This window comes from Corvus hawaiiensis, chromosome 12 (genome assembly GCF_020740725.1).
Source record: "Corvus hawaiiensis isolate bCorHaw1 chromosome 12, bCorHaw1.pri.cur, whole genome shotgun sequence".
Lineage (NCBI taxonomy): Eukaryota > Metazoa > Chordata > Aves > Passeriformes > Corvidae > Corvus > Corvus hawaiiensis.
In genome coordinates this window covers 3,449,746-3,465,514 of record NC_063224.1, presented here as the reverse complement: position 1 = coordinate 3,465,514, position 15,769 = coordinate 3,449,746, and the positions used below count along the sequence as shown (strand labels likewise).

The 15,769-nt window shown below is 45.2% G+C and overlaps 2 long non-coding RNA genes across 2 annotated transcripts; one reads left to right on the top strand and one right to left on the bottom strand.

Annotated features, from left to right (window-relative positions):
* Window positions 1-496: 496 nt before the first annotated feature.
* On the bottom strand, window positions 497-14,073 carry LOC125331897. The gene is made up of 3 exons (XR_007206255.1): window positions 13,896-14,073; window positions 5,950-6,172; window positions 497-3,426 (listed from the first exon to the last, which is right to left on the bottom strand). It is a non-coding gene; the product is annotated as an uncharacterized LOC125331897 (long non-coding RNA).
* LOC125331898 lies at window positions 9,372-12,469 on the top strand. Its single transcript, XR_007206256.1, has 3 exons — window positions 9,372-9,545; window positions 9,650-9,715; window positions 12,354-12,469. It is a non-coding gene; the product is annotated as an uncharacterized LOC125331898 (long non-coding RNA).
* Window positions 14,074-15,769: the final 1,696 nt, after the last annotated feature.

Genomic DNA, 15,769 nt, shown 5'->3' with positions numbered 1-15,769 from the left:
TCCAAGGCTTTTGATAACATAATTATAACTTTGATGTTATAATCTTCTATCCTGCACAGGCAATGTCAGGAAACACAGATGACAACCTGGCATTCATTATATTGATCTGAATTCATACACAAAGTGTTTCAGGGCCTGTAGGTTTTTTGAGATGGATTGTACACTGAGATTAAAGAGAATGACCCTGAAAATGGTCGGGCAATGCAAGCATGCACTGCACACTTGGCTGTGGAAAAGTGATCCTGCATTTTTTATCTTTTCTTCTCTGGGAGAATTCCATTTTCACACCTGTGAGGTCAAGCCTGGAAATGCTTCCCAGTTCTGAATGGAACATACTGGAACATGTAGCTCTAATCTGCAGCAAGGCTTCTCTGCTCTTATCAGAGAGCCTCTTGTCAGACTGACATGGGACCAGAAGTTCTTGTTCTGAAATTCAGCAGAGCCACTCCCTGGCCTCTGGCATGACTCCAGTGTTCATATTCATGACCATGTGTAGTTATTGCATGAATGATACATTTATTTACATAATTAATATCCACATATATAACCTGGAAGGAATCACAGAGAGCAGAATTGTATCATCCCAGTGTTTAAAGCCAGCTTTTGAAATTATATGTTGTGCATGAAGACATCCTGGGCTGAAAGCAAGGCTCAGCTTGGTCCGTCAGGCTGTGGCCTTGGCTTTGTCCTGCTCCCAAGGACAATTACAGGGCAGTCTGTGGCATCTGGGTAGGAATTGTTTGAGTTAAGAACTTTCTTTTCTTGATATAAATCAGAGCCCAGCTCTGACTTAGTTGCAGCAACTGCAGCAGAAATTCCCTTAACCCAGCAGAGCGTGGAGCACAGTTCAGTCCTGTTCTCTTCCATCTTGCATGTCCCAGTGTTACCACAGTGCCCCTGGGCCCTTTTGAAAAATACAGGGAAAAACCCCTCATTCTCTCCTTCAGCCTTTTAATTTTATTAAGTATGGGTTTTCTTTCTTCTCAATCTCATTTTCTCTTTTCCTTCCTCATTTCATCTAGACTCTGTTTCATGTTGAATAAAGTACATCCCCTGTAACAGGCAATTTAATTGAAAAAGAGATAACACCTGCTTTATTTTTCACTTTTGTAGCAGTCTCCTTCAAGTAGGCAAAGGTTCTCTGCACTGTGTTCTGTAATTAACTTGTCTTTGAGTCAACCCATATGCTCAACTAATGCAAATTATTTTCTGGCTAAGATCATTTATTGGTTGAAAGAAATTTAATATTTTAATCAAAGTAACATTAAAAAGTAACTCAGCTGGTTTAGTGATTCTGAAACTTTGGTGATGGAAAATTTCCAAGGGATGTCAATGTTCAGGGAAAGTTTGATTGGATCTGAATGGGGTTGTGTTCTGCATCCTGCAGTTTTATATAAGCCACATTATATTTCATCTTCCAAAATATTCCATTCTGCAGTAGAAAGGATCTCAGGCCTTTCCAAATGTCTTGGAGAAGAATCCGGGGGAGAGATGGGAGAAGTGGCTTTTATCCAGCTCTGACTACTTAGTCACTGGCTGGAAGGACACCAGTGGGAGACACGGGAGGATTAAAGAAGCCTTTTCCAAAACAAGGCTTGTTTTGTGTTTCCTGCCTCAGGCTTGAACCAGGGTAAATGTGGGAGCAGCAGCTGCAGCAGTGGAGCAGCAACACTGCAGAGTGGCTTTGTCAGAGAAGGGGGCTGGGGAAGTTTAGGATGCTCAGGATCCCGGTGAGAGCCTGCTCCATCCCCCTTCCCAGGTGAGGGTGGGATGGCCTCTCCATCATTCTGAGAGAATGAATATCCTCTCCTTGAAGCCTCGGGCCAGAAACTCAAGCCCCACCAAACTTGGTCCATATGTTCCCACAGAAAGTTCACATTTCAGCAATCAGGTGGGTTTGTTCCCAAAAAGAATACAGAGATTTGCTGTTAACCTCACTGTGACTGAGGTTCCACTTGTAAATTGCCTTAAAATCTCCAGCACTTGGCTGAAGTTCATTTCTCTCACAAATCCCTGAGGTCATGATTCAACAAAACGATAAATCCAGCTTAAGGGCTCCTTGTGCCAGCACAGAAAAGTCATGACACAGAATCACATCACACAGAGCACTGATCCAGAGTGAGCAAACTTGCCTATTTGAATGTATTAAAAAGTAATGATAAGTTTATGTTGGACCAGAAGTCTCTGTCCTAATGAGGCATCTCCTGCAGCTACTGCTGCAGCATTTTTACTCTGGCAGAAATTGTCTGCCCTCTTCTAGGCAGGGAAAGTGGGAGTGAATGCTGTGTTCTGCACTCAGCACCTCACCAGAAACACCATCCCAAGCTGATTTCTGATCCACGTCCAGTGGGTGTTTCTGGCAGATCAGCAGAGCAGAGCTCTGGCATTAATGATCCCAGAACCAGGGCCTCGCTCCGGCAGCCTGGGAAAATGCTTGGAAGAAGCAGCAGTGCTCCTGCAGAGGCACTCAGAGAACATCAGGGCACTCATTTCTCCTGCTCCTTCCACCAGGCAAGTCAGCAAAGCTGCAAGGGCAAATCATTGTGAAGAATTCTTCCTGAAGCACAGAAAGACTCCAGAGTCCAAGGAGATATCACCAAATGGGAAAGCAGCTGTGAAACATTCCAGCTGTGGCTAGAACGGGGAGCTGTTCCTCCTCAGTCCATCCCATGAAGATTCCCTCAGCTGGCCCCTGCCAAGCACGCCCTGGTAATAAATGACTGAAGTCAGGCCTGAAATAGTTTAAATTCTTTGTCCCAGCAAGGAGAAGCTCAGCAAATCCTGGAGATTCATCGTTAGAAGTTCCAAACTGAGCTCCTTTTGGGAAACAGGGTTGATTCCTGATTGCAAATTTGCTTGAGCTTTATGGATATTTTTTTTTGGTGGCGTGAAGCCATCATACATTTACCTTAACTATTTCAACAGGACAATTTTTCTCTCTGAGTTACGTTCTTGTGTCATGAATTTTATTATCCATTTCCATCTGGGCACTTTGAATCAAGGAATAACTTCACTGACTGACACAGGCGTCAGATGAACCTTTCACACTAACTGGGAACATTCTTTGTGATCCCTTGACCATGCTGCTAAATCCTCCCAGGCAGAGAAATAACAACTAAGACATCTGAGGTCACGTTCACAATAGCCAGAACAATCCCGGAGTCTCTTCCAGAAAACAAGGAATTGCAATAAACAAGGGAGAGGCTTCCCAGAAAGTCATTTCACAGTGAGCTCAGTCCATCCCGAGCTGCAGAGACTTGGAGCAATTTGTGGTAGCACTGCAGGCCATCCCTGATGGAGAGTGAACAGGGAGCTTTGCAAATCTGAAGGCTTTGGGTGACATTTTTAGGGCCAGAGTCCATTCTGAGCTCTGCTGTTATTCTCCTACAGCTGTTTTGGCTTTATAGCTGTTAAATATATTCTGTGCTGAAAGGGAAAAAATGGAAATTAATTCATTAGTGATAATGCTCATTGTTTTCTTGCACAGATTGTGTGCAGAGCACACAGCACAGTGCAGCCCCAAGACTTTACCCACTGGAGGAGGGCTCTGGAGAGGAGCTTTCCCATGCCATAACACTGACCCCCTGGAGCTCACAGGGTGTTTTGTTCTGCTCAAGCCAAGATCAGCTGGCAGATAATGCTGAAACCTTTCCAAAAGCAAACAGAATTAAATTGTGCAACAAAAGACACTCGTTCAATTTCTTAGAGTCAATCAAAATTGCAGAACTCCTGGAGTGGATGGATTACTGGCAATAAAGCAAAATCAGAGAGGCAGAGGGAAAAAAAAAAGAGAATGACACCTGAGCATGTAAAAGAATCACAATGAAGATTTATTTGAGACAAATGGAAAGGAAAGATTACAGAAACACTGGGGTGGTCGAGACCTCGTTGCAGCCTACGGCTTCTTCCTGAGGGGAAGGGGAAGGGCAGGCACGGATCTCTTCTCTCTGGACCCGTGGCAGGACCCCAGGGAGCGGCTGGAGCTGGGCCAGGGCAGGCTCAGGCTGGAGATCAGGGAAAGGCTCTTCCCCCAGAGGGTGCTGGGCACTGCCCAGGCTCCCCAGGGAATGGTCCCGGCCCCGAGGCTGCCAGAGCTCCAGGAGCGTTTGGACAGCGCTGCCAGGGATGCCCAGGGTGGGGTTGTTGGGGTGCCAGGGCCAGGAGCTGGACTGGATGATCCTGTGGGTCCCTTCCAGCTCAGGATATTCTGTGAATCTATGAAAATTGCATCCAAGCTGGCTGTACTTCCTCTGAAACCCAGAGCCCCTAAAACACACATATTAACACCAAATCTGGGGGTCTTGAATGAGTCTCTGATCAATAGTGGAAACACTAACTAGGAATCGATATTTTAGACATCTCCATGGAGATATTGTCATGGCAAATCAACAACTCCTAGTGTGTGACACACATTCATATTACTACCTCTAATTCATCCAAAATGTCCTTCCTCCATTCTTGCAACGTGCTAGAAAAAGCTGTCACATGTTGGATTGGATTCTAATTGCTAGCAGAATGCTCAGTTGTTGACAGATATGGCTTCCTGTTGGAAATAAATGTAAACCAGAATAGGAAAGCTGACCTGATCCAACTGAGGTCTTTTTGAGGTGAAAAATAGAACAATTACCGGATGCAAGTAGATAAATTTTTCCCTATGGAGCAAAAATTCTGTGGAACATGCTGATTTTGCAAACCTAAAACCTTCCCCTGGAATGTGTCAGTTCAGTTCAGCAGGGAAGAAAAAAAGATAAGTTGAATAGTTTACATTTTTTATAATAATTATGTACTGCTCTTTGAAGAATTAACAATAAAAGAAATGTCACTGGTAGGGCAAAATTTCTTATACATATGCAAATAGTGTATCAAGATCAACTCAAAATGATTTGGTTGTGTAAAAAGTTATTTTGCTTTGTTGTAAGCATCACAACGTTTTGTGGGTTGTTTTTTCCTCTAAACAACGAGTATGTTCTGAAGTTGTGGCTGTGTTTAAAAACTTTCATCGTTGGAAATAGAGTCAGAATAGTCAATATGGAATATACAGTCAATATAGAATATATGTCCTACTGCCCTGTTATCCTGTGGGTGCATGGGGCAGAGAGAGCCGGGCTGGTGAATAAACTGAAAAGACTTCCAGTTCCTGTTTTCTGGCACTTCAGGCTGCTGGACAGTACATGAGACCTTGAACACTTTTCGTTCTGTTGATTTTCCTGCCCCTGAAGTGACATGAAAGCCTGAAGGTTTCCTGTCTGACACAGATTGCTCATCTGAGGGAGGGGGCTGAGGTTTCTGCTCAATGTAAGGCACAGCTGAAGAGAGAGGGGCAGCAGAACCAGGCTCAGGAGAGCCCAGCATCCCTGGTTTCCACAGGCACACACCAGCACAAGCCGGGTGCTCAGATCACTCAAGGGCCAGAAATTGGCACCTGCTGAGGGAAGGTGTCAAAATGTTTCTTCCTGGCTTTTAAAGAAATAAATTCTGAAGGCTGGAGAGAACATGCTCAAGACCAACATGGCCAATAAATGAATGGCTCAAGGATACAAGTGCCTTACATGAACAAGGACAATTCTCCATGGCACAGAATAAAATGAAAGCCCCTACCAGAATGAGATTTTATATCGCATCCAGGCCCACTCAAGAGAGGAGTACATTTAAACACGTGAGGAGACACCGAGAGAGGGGATTTTCTGTTAAACTGGAGCAGACAAAGCAGGTTCCTCTGTTCCTTCCCCTTGGCATTGCCTTTGAGAAGTGCAGGAAGGCACACAGAGGAGCTGTAGCATGGGCTCCAGCTCTTCCTGAGGACTTTTAGCAACCAAATTAAGACCCTCAGACAGGTCAGAGTAGGTCCAAGGACACTACAGGGTCAGTGGGAATGGTGTGGAACAGAATAATGAAACTCAGAGGTCTCCAGATGAGTCTCAGTTATTGCCATAATCATATATCACATACCTCTGTCACTCTTGTGTGCTGCAGCAAAGAGAAAGGGACTGGAATGATCAAAAAGGAGTTTTCCACATCGAAATTCTCTTGTTCTGCTTCTTTTGAAAAGGACTGTAGGTATTGCATTATTTCCACCTTTGTAGAAATATTTTATCTTAAAAAGAGTCTTATTAAAGAGTCTCCTGCTGGGATTGACTTACAGAGGGGGGTTATCTGAGCACTCCAGAGGGCTCTGAAAATAGAAGAGGGAAAATGCTTCAGTGAGGGAGAAAAAATATGTCTGTTCATAAACGCTAATGTGAAATGTCCCAGTGTGTTGGAGACACAGAGAATTGTGGATATTGAATTAATTTTCTCACTAAAAATATTCTAGTCAGCTCCAAATAGTCTCCTCTCCTCACCTGTGTTTCCAAAAGCCTTCTAAAGATTTTATCTTTGAAACCAAATTTCTTTTCATCTTCTGCTTTATCTTCTCTGCTTTTGGGGGTAGTTTTTCTTTTTTAGTTTCTCTGCCAGGCTGCCTCACATGTAACCATTGCTGCGTCTCCACTGAAAACATGCACTGGTTGAGGAAGAATCCCAAGGTAGGAACTAGCTCCTGAACAAGGAGCTCATTTTGAGGAACTGTGTTGAGAACTTGTGTTTTCATTTGTCTTCAACAGTTTGGGGACCCCTAAGTGATCCATAACCATATCAATGTCCAAAGAGATGATCACAGGCACTGAACCCAGGGAAAAGGTAAACGTTAGCTTAGGGGCTCTGCTTGTGTCCTCTGAATTCAGCTGCCTCTCTCCACTGATCCCTGTGTGAGCCAGAGGGAATAAAAGCTAGACAGGAAGGTGATCCAGCCTGTGCTGTCTTTTGTCCTCTGGTGCACTGGGATGTCCAGGTGTACAGGAAGTACAGGAACTCTGTACCTTCTCTCCTTTATCAGCGGGGAGCCAGCAAATATAGAAAATGCTGCTTTTCTCCAAAGCCTTTCTCAGGCAAAGATTGATGACTGAAGAAAACAAAAAACCATCATCACTTCTACATTCTTAATTAACATCAAAAACGGCCTCCTTGTGTAGGATACTGTTCAAGGAGCTGCATCAAAGAGGAGATTGCAGCTACAGAGCAACCCCACCAGCGGAGATGGCCCTTTGTCAGTGTTAAACCTGAAGTTAATATAAAACTGTCACACAGAAAAGAGGGGTAGAAATGCAACCACCCTGCAGTGATGAAGCTGCTGGTGCCAGAGCAGTGGAATACATCCCTTTTAGGGATCATTTCATCCCTTTTAGGGATCATTTCTTCCTGAGCTCACCAGCTTGGTGATCTTGCTGAGAAACACCATTTCCATTCAATAGATCCCCAGGATGCTGCCCAACCTCCAGCCACCCCTTTTGCAGCAGTCACTGCTTGAAAACCAGGTCTAGGACACCTGGCCTGTGCTCCAGATAAATCTGAGCTTGTTTTTAGCCAGCATAGTGGGGGAGCTCCAGAGCACCACACATGGATCTTCGATGCTCTGTGCTTTTGATTTATGATGGTGAAACCAAACGCACCTTCTGGTGTGAGGGGAGGTGGAGGAATGATAATGTTCTTTCTGAACCAAATTATCCTTTCTTTTTGTACTGAATTAAGGATACTATCTCACTGGAGGCTGAAAAGCTTTGGCTCCAGTCTGCACAGACACATCATATGTGTCTGCCTGTCCAAATATTTTACCCTGACATTTTACAGCAATATCTGGGCCTGTAAAAATGATGGCAAAAAGCCTATTGATTTCATCTGAACAGGAGCCAGTAGAAGCTGATTTTACGTGGACAGTGTTCTCTAACAGATGTAGCTCAGTAATAATTCATGTTGTTGAATCCAACATAAAAACATGAATGCACAATAAAAAGAAAAAAAAAATCACAGTTCTGAGTCTATTTTCCTCTCTGCTTAATCAGCAGGAAGAGAGAGAAGGAGCAGATGACCTGTAATAAAAGGTTTTTATCATTTTTTCTGCACTTCATTGTTGAAATGAAATCATCTTTCACCCTGGAAGAGTGAGAGGGTAACACAGCACCCTATTACGATTTATGAGACATTTTCTTTGGTGGTGCTTTCACCACACCACATTTGTAACTGTTGAAACATAATCTGGACCGGAAAGCCTGGTGGAGTGAGAAAGTTGTTGTTCTGTAGAAAAGGAGAGTGAGGTACAGTTTCAGTGCTGGGGTAACAGAGCTTATCTCAGATGACACCAGCAGAGGAGATGTTGCTGTAATTTCCTTGCACAAAGTAATTTGCAGAGGCACATTAATTAATCACTCCAGCAACCTGCAGCGTGTCCAGCCCCGGGGAAGCTGTGAGTGTGTGAGGAGACAGGCAGGAGTTCTCCAGTTCTGTCCTGGAAAATACCAGAGGTTCCTGGGAGAGTCTGGGTACTCTCATGTCCCTCAGGAATTTTCAGGGCTCCATGGAGGTTTACCCCAAACCCATCTCATGCTCCAATCAACATCGTACACCAGGCTGCTGAATGGGAGTTCTCTGTCCTTAGTGTCAGAGCTCTGAACATAAACTGTGATGTCTTTTCCTCCTTTCCCTTGCAATAGAGTAGAAGTGCAGATCTGGCTGTGGATTCAAATACTGAATTTCAGGCCTATCTATGATTTCTATTGGTCTGTCATGCTTAGAACATGAAAAGAGCTCTGTTTAATGAGAAAGTGGACTCTGTTTCTATTCCAGCTCCCAAACCCCTGACTCTATCTAGACCACATTTCACTGACAAAGAACCTTTCAAAAGCAAAGAATTTCAAAACTCACAGCTATGAATTGTCCGAGAATCTACATAGTAAGGAAGTCCCCAAATGATCTGTCCTCATTGCAGATTTGTTTGCTAGCTTGAATTTCTTGCTCCAGCAATGGGTCAATTTTCACACACATACAAGATGTTTTCTTTTCCCAAGTATGTGTGAATTTTGTGGAATTTTTTTAGGATACAGAAAAGCATATCTTTATTTTCAAAGTCTGACATGCCAGAAACAGTTGCTTTGAAAACATCCTCACATCTAATGTGTTTTTTCATTAGGAGTATGTACTCCCAAACTGAAATCAGTACCAGTTTTCAGGATGCAATCCAGTGTGTTCTTGCCTTGACATCTGTTGGTAAAAACAATGTAGTAAAATGTGACTTTGGAAGAATTATTTGTGTATATTTGAGAAGAGCTCTAACTGGGTAGTAATTCTGACAACCTGCTCAGAAAGGCAGAGCTGTACTCCGTTCAAATCCTGAACCCAGCAAAAAGGAGCAAGATGATTATTGCTGGCTCACTCTTGCAGATCAGATTTACAAGTTGCAACCAAATAAAAGAAAGAAGTGTCAGACTGGCACGGAAGTGTCACCAGGGAGCAACCTTGGGAACAGTTAAGCTCGGAAGGGAAGTTTACAGTGAAAGCTGTTTTGTTGTTTGTTGTGATTTACATTTCCAATAAAGCTAAACCCCAGCAGGATTTTGGCCTGTGTGTGGTGTTTGCAAGCTGGTGAAAGCAGAATGGGGACTTGCTCCACTAAGCAGATCTTAAACTCACCGAAATATATCCTTGTGGAATGGAAAGCTGAGAGCTGTGCATTGGTACTAGGGATAGTTGCATTACCAGGGCAATAATTAATTGGCAGTTGCCCTGACTGGATTCTTCTGACCTTAGTTTGATATTTATTCATTCTCATTTTGCACAGGATTTGCCATGCAGAGTAACCAGTGAGCACCTCTTCCCCTGCCCTGGTGTGCTGCCCAAGGGATGGGTAAGTAACTCTCATTCTTTCTGCAAACAGAGATCAGCTTGCTGAGAACAGTTTAAAGCCTTGAATGGAAAAGACAGAAAATTTAGCAAACATTTCACTGCTTTTACTTCAGTTTTTGAGCACTGTGCCCTCCTGCCTTGAGTGCAGGGTCCCAGTCTATGGTGTCCGGAGCAGGAGTGTAACCAGAACCCCTCACCAGCTCTGCAGACACTGGGGTGGCTGCTCTGCTTTGTGCCTCTGTTAACTGAAGGATTTGTCATTTCTCACTGCTTATCCTGTTCAGAGACTTTCAGTTTCTATTCACCTGCCAAGAGGAACACTCAGTGATGTGCAAGCAGGTTCTGAGCTGTTTGTCTGGGGTGCAGCATGTGCCAGGAGGGCAGAGCTGGGGGCCACCAGTTCCATACCTTGTTTTAATCTTACATTTCTGCAACAGCTCTCTCCCAGCACATCTTGCAGGCTCTTTTCTAAATTTCAGTCCAACATGCACTAAAATCAAACTTTCTTGGTTTCTTGCCTGGTTTACATTTAAGGGGATGAGCTTGTGCTGGTTTGATTTAATACCACATCAGTTCTAAAGTACTTCTCCCACTGGGAGACTTCAGCTTTTCTGGCTGTGCTGAAAGCAGCATTTGGCATAAGCCATAAACCCTACTTCAGACAGCTTAATCTATTCAAAATGGGGCTGAAAAGGAAAAAGAGCACTACAGCAAACAAAGGTTTGTGTATCCTTATTTAAGGCTGAGAATCCTATGGCTCTGAGAGATGAGTTTTGCCTTTGGATCCCTCTAACACTTTAAGACACTTCTATTCCAGCTGTTTGCCCAGACTGGAGCAGAGCCGGCTCACGTTTGCCGTGCCACTGAAAATGCATCTGAGCTCTGTGAGAATGCACTTTGAATCATCTCTTGTATTATTGTGCCTGAGACAGGGAAAATGCTCGAAGTTCCTAAGGGAGCTGAGATCAAATCTAATCATCTGTGCACTGCAGACAATTGTAGTTCCCATTTGTTAAATCCAATTGTTGGTGCTTCATTCAAGCATCTGCTGAAGAGAGTTCTTGCTTTTCACTGTAGTGAAAACGTGAATCAGGCAACTGTTTTGTTTATTCCAGAGGTTAATCACCTTCTCTTATAAAAAGTTTGTGTCTATTTTGTTGCTTCAGTTAATCTGTCTTCAGCCTTTTACCACCGATTCCTGGTCTGTCCTGCTGTTCTCAGCTGCAAGACACCAGTTCAGCTCCAAGTAAAATTCATCTTCTCTCCTCACCCCCAGCCTGAGTCCCAGTTACAGCCTGGTGTCCCACCCCAGTAGGTTTTAATTGGATAAAATTGTAAGTTAAATCTCCTCTACATCCCAGGTCAGTGATTCTCAGAATATTCCACTCCATTCGCTGCAATTAAATCAGCAGCCAGGGCAAAAAGTGCTCAATTTATGACTGACTCCTCCGTGCACCCGTGTAATAATCCTCAGATAAACTGATCATGGGATTGTACTGCTTAAAGCCAGTGTTTATCTTTCCAAGCACTTAAGGCATTAAGTGTCAGCATGAGAAGAAAATGAAATGTTGGCAGAGAGTTTTTGGAAACAAACATCAACTGGAATATTAAGAGGCTCGATGCAAGGAGCAGATTTATGGTTTCATCTGACAGGTTTGAGCTCTTAAATAAGGAAGATAAAGATAATAAATGTGGTAGCATTTCTGATTTACAGCTCTGACGTGAGATAAGCTGACTGCTCTGGGCAAATCACAACTGAGATTCCCCATCAAACCACTTCATAGCTGTATCCATATTAACCCAGTGAGAATCCAGAAGTTGGATTCTCCAGAAAGTTTTTGTTTTAGAAAGAAGGTACAGCCAGATGCAAGATGCTTCCTGAAAAGCAGCTTAAAAGAGAAGGAAAGTGCTGATTTCTGACTTTAAAACTAATTTTGTGATTCAGCCCAAAAAGTTTTTCGTCAACCCTGTTATTCCAACTAAAAGTGTTAGGGGAAAAAAAGGCAAATAATTCTCAAACAGAAGGTGGTATCTGGTGACAGCCAGCACATGGATATGGAAAACAGCTGCTTGTCTGGGTAGTACAGGGAATATTGACACATAGATATGAGCACTGAAACCCTGCTGCTGAAAAATAAACAAGACTCACTTTGCATCTAGAAGAGAGAACAGTGCTTCTCTCTGCTCTTGCGAGGTGTTTCTAATGGCCCACAGAATAATTTGTGACTTTGTGACAGGAATCTGACCAAGAGTTATGGTTCTTTTTCTGAAAAAAATACTGGTAATTTTTGCATAAAACTTTAGGGCCTTTTGCAGGCTTTTTGCTCCCAAGAGTTTGATTTTGGTTTGGAACTCAGCAAAATTGAAACATTGCCTTTTTAAGTTAAACACACTTCTGGTGCTCTTTGTTATGGGAACACACCCTTCTCTGCTACATTCAGGAGGAGAGCTGAAAATTCACACGTTGCCACAGCACACTTTAAATCTTGTCTGAGCCCTGTATTCTGTAGCCAGATTTCATCTAAGTTCCCTTAAATGGAACTTTTCTTGGCCCATAGTAACCCAGAAATCCCGGTGAGAAGGCAGCGTTCACACCTTTGCTTAGGGCTGATCTCACCACTGCTCCTTTGCTCTCACAGTCTCGCTCTGCTGAGGACTCCCCTGAGACCTGTTTTTGGCAAAACGCTTTTTTTTGGATTCCTGATTTTGGCAAAACGCTTCTTCCCACGAAAACCGACGTCGGGATGAACTTCAGTGGGACAAGATTCAACTCTTATTGTTTTTAAATCATGTCACTAATATACTTACTGGAGCCTTGCCCTGGTGTAATAAAACCTAGTTTAAATTGCTGAAGGGTTCAGCTGCTGCCTCCAACAGCTGCACGGCTGTAATTTGCCAATAGGATGTATTACATCCTGATTACAGTTTCTTTTGAGTGATAGGCCAAAATTACAAGGCAGAAATGTGGCTAACCATGATAAAGGAGATAAGTCTATTCATCTCCTGCCCACATTTAATATTTGCACAGCAGATGCTGTTTGTTCCCTTCAGCTGCATTTCCAAGGAAATTTGCTCTCATTCTGAAGAAGTCTTAAGGTTAATGAAAAACTTTATTGGATGTTTTGATAGTGGAGAGAGGGAGAAAGGTGAAATATCTTGGAAGGTTTCTCTTTGTTTCCCAGCCCAGATAAGCTTACACAAATCAACCAGCCGCTGTAAGACAAGCGAAGTGAGCTAGTCCAGGCCAGAAACAGAAGTCTGGGAAAGCTGGAGAGCAAGGATGAAGGCCTGAATGGGCTGCAAATGTCATTTATTGCCCTCATTCCCAAGCCATACACAGGCTGCAATTAAACCTACTCTGGTGCTTTGGCTCACTGGGCCATAAAGCCAAGCCTGAGATCACAGAATCCCAGGTTTGGGTTGGAAGGGACCTCAAAGATCATCTCATTTCACCCCTGCCATGGGCAGGGACACCTTCCACTATGCCAGGCTGCTCCAAGCCGTGTCCAACCTGGACTTGGACACTTCCAGGGATCCAGGGGCAGCCACAGCTTCTCTGGGCAGCTGAGGGCTGCAATAACACCTTGCACCCTTATAGACCAGAGAGGGCCCAAAAGTGTGGGATTTGGGGGCAGAGATCTCACTTCATAGCTCAGTAAGAGATATACTCCCCTTCCACAAGGCTTTGGTTCCAGTCTGGGGAAATCTATGGGAGATCCCCCAGACCCTTTTTCCAGCTCCCCCTGCTCTGTAGAAGATGCAGTGCCAGGATCCGGGCAAGGAAACGAGACTGGAGCTGAGCTTACCGCCCCTGCCCTGACTTGGGGCTGAGCTTACAGCCCCTGCCCTGACTGGGGGTGAGTTTACAGCCCCTGCCTTGACTGGAGCTGAGCTTACAGCTCCTGCCCTGACTGGAGCTGAGCTTACAGCCCCTACACAGACTGGAGCTGAGCTTACAGCCCCTACACTGACTGGGGCTGAGCTTACAGCCCCTGCCCTGACTTGGGGCTGAGCTTACAGCCCCTGCCCTGACTGGAGCTGAGCTTAGAGCCCCTACACAGACTGGAGCTGAGCTTACAGCTCCTGTGCTGACAGCCTTGAAACAGCATCCTTGAAACAGCATCCCTGTTTGTGCCGTGTAGTGGAGCACCGAACTGAGCCGGTCCCATCCCGTAACTCACCAAATATCCTGCGTGTCCTTTCACCCCTCTCCTCGGTGCTTTGTTGCTAAATCACTGCACCACCTCGAGCTGGAGAGATCAGATCCCCCCAGGCTCGCCACAGCAGAGCCTCCTTAAAGCCGGCGGCTAATCTGGCATTACACACCCTTGGGGACAGCCGGCTATAAAACCCCGGCGTTTCCAGGGGCCAGCGTTGCCTGGCTCAGCTATTTTCTCATCTCCAAAGGCTCCCTTCCTCCTCCGAGTGAGAATTTGCTGCTCACGTGTTGCAGGCAGCTCTGACTCACAGCAGCCTGGTTTTCTCCACTCTCCAAGCGCGACTTTGCCCCTGGGTACCAAAGCTTTCCCCCCCGGAGGGCTGCCCTGGTACCCCGAACACATCCCGGGGGGGATCACCCATTCACGCCCTACCTTTCCACCATCTGCCTGCCCTGCACAAAACCCCCCAGTCAGGGCTGGCTGAAATGAGCTCGTCTGCTGCGTGACTCTGTATTCAGCACGATTTTTGGAGGCTATTTCTCTCGGCTCTTTTGCTTCCTCCCTGCTAAAATTGGATTCTGCATCGGATCTGCCGCACTCCTAATGGGGAGGGATAGCAAATCCTTCGGCGATGCCAAATATAAAGCAGCCACTGAGCCGTTTCCATCTGTTCCTTGCCAGACACAGCCCCCAGCGCGCTGCTGGCGCTGCTGACACTGTCCCAGCTCTGGGGGAGGCATGGCAGGGTGTCCCAGCCCCGGTCCCCACACAGGACACGGCCCCACTGAGCCACAACACGGGGGACACCGCAGAGCACAGCCCTCGAGCCTCTGGGCAGCAGCAGCTCCTTAGAGCCTGAGGAAAGGGCTGATAAGGCAAAGCCAGGCTTTGAATGCTAAATGGACACAAAACAGGGCACCTGACTCTATAAAAACCACGTTAAAAATGGGAAAAAAGGGAATGCCTGTCTCAGATGGTCATTAGCATCAATCCCGGGATGCAGCGTTCTCAGCGTTGCTGTGATAAGGGGAGGAGTGCACACACCCAGAGCCTGAATTCCCAGGGCTGTGGGGCCCTGGAACACACGGGCTGCTATTCCTGCTCCAGTTCCATGGTGAAAGCCCCTCCTAAACGAGGATACTGTGCTCCAGGAGGAACCTCAGTGCAGTCCGGTTTATGTCAATAAGTAAAAATACAATATTCAGGAAGAATTTCTTCACCGAAAGGATTGTCAGGCATTGGAAGGGGCTGCCCAGGGAAGCGGTGGAGTCACCATCCCTGGAATTGTTCAATGAACAACTGGAGATGGCACTCAGTGCTCTGGTTTAGATAACATGCTAGTGTTGGGCCGAAGGTTTGATTTGGTGATCTTGGAGGTCTTTTCCAGCCTTAATGATTCCATGATTCCAATCTTCCTGAAACACTCTGGGAGCTCCCGATGAGCAGTGTAACAGCAAAAATAGGCAGTATTAATTCCTTCTTTGTCTCCACCACTGGGTGAAAATACAGCCCACAGCAGAGTCCCTGATGCATCTGATCAGAGCAGCCACTCAGCTGCCCTGGGGTCTCAGAACAGAGACAAATTCCAATTTTTGTTGTGCTCTGGTGATATACCAAGCGTGAGATCCCAAACCCACCACAAATAATTGATCTTAAGCTTTTGCTCTTCGTGTCCCAGTCTTTCTGCTGCTCCATTTTTGCCAATTGTGTCTTGCATTATTAATTGTAAGCACAGAAGGAGAATGCCTGCAAACACTGTGGGGTAAATACTCTTCCAGCCAAGAGGGCGCAGACCCCAGAGATGAGTTTTAGGCTGAAGAACAGATTGTGAATTACATCAGGCTTGTGCAACTCCTGGACCAGCTGAGCTGCTCCTACCCCCTAATGTAAGGGTT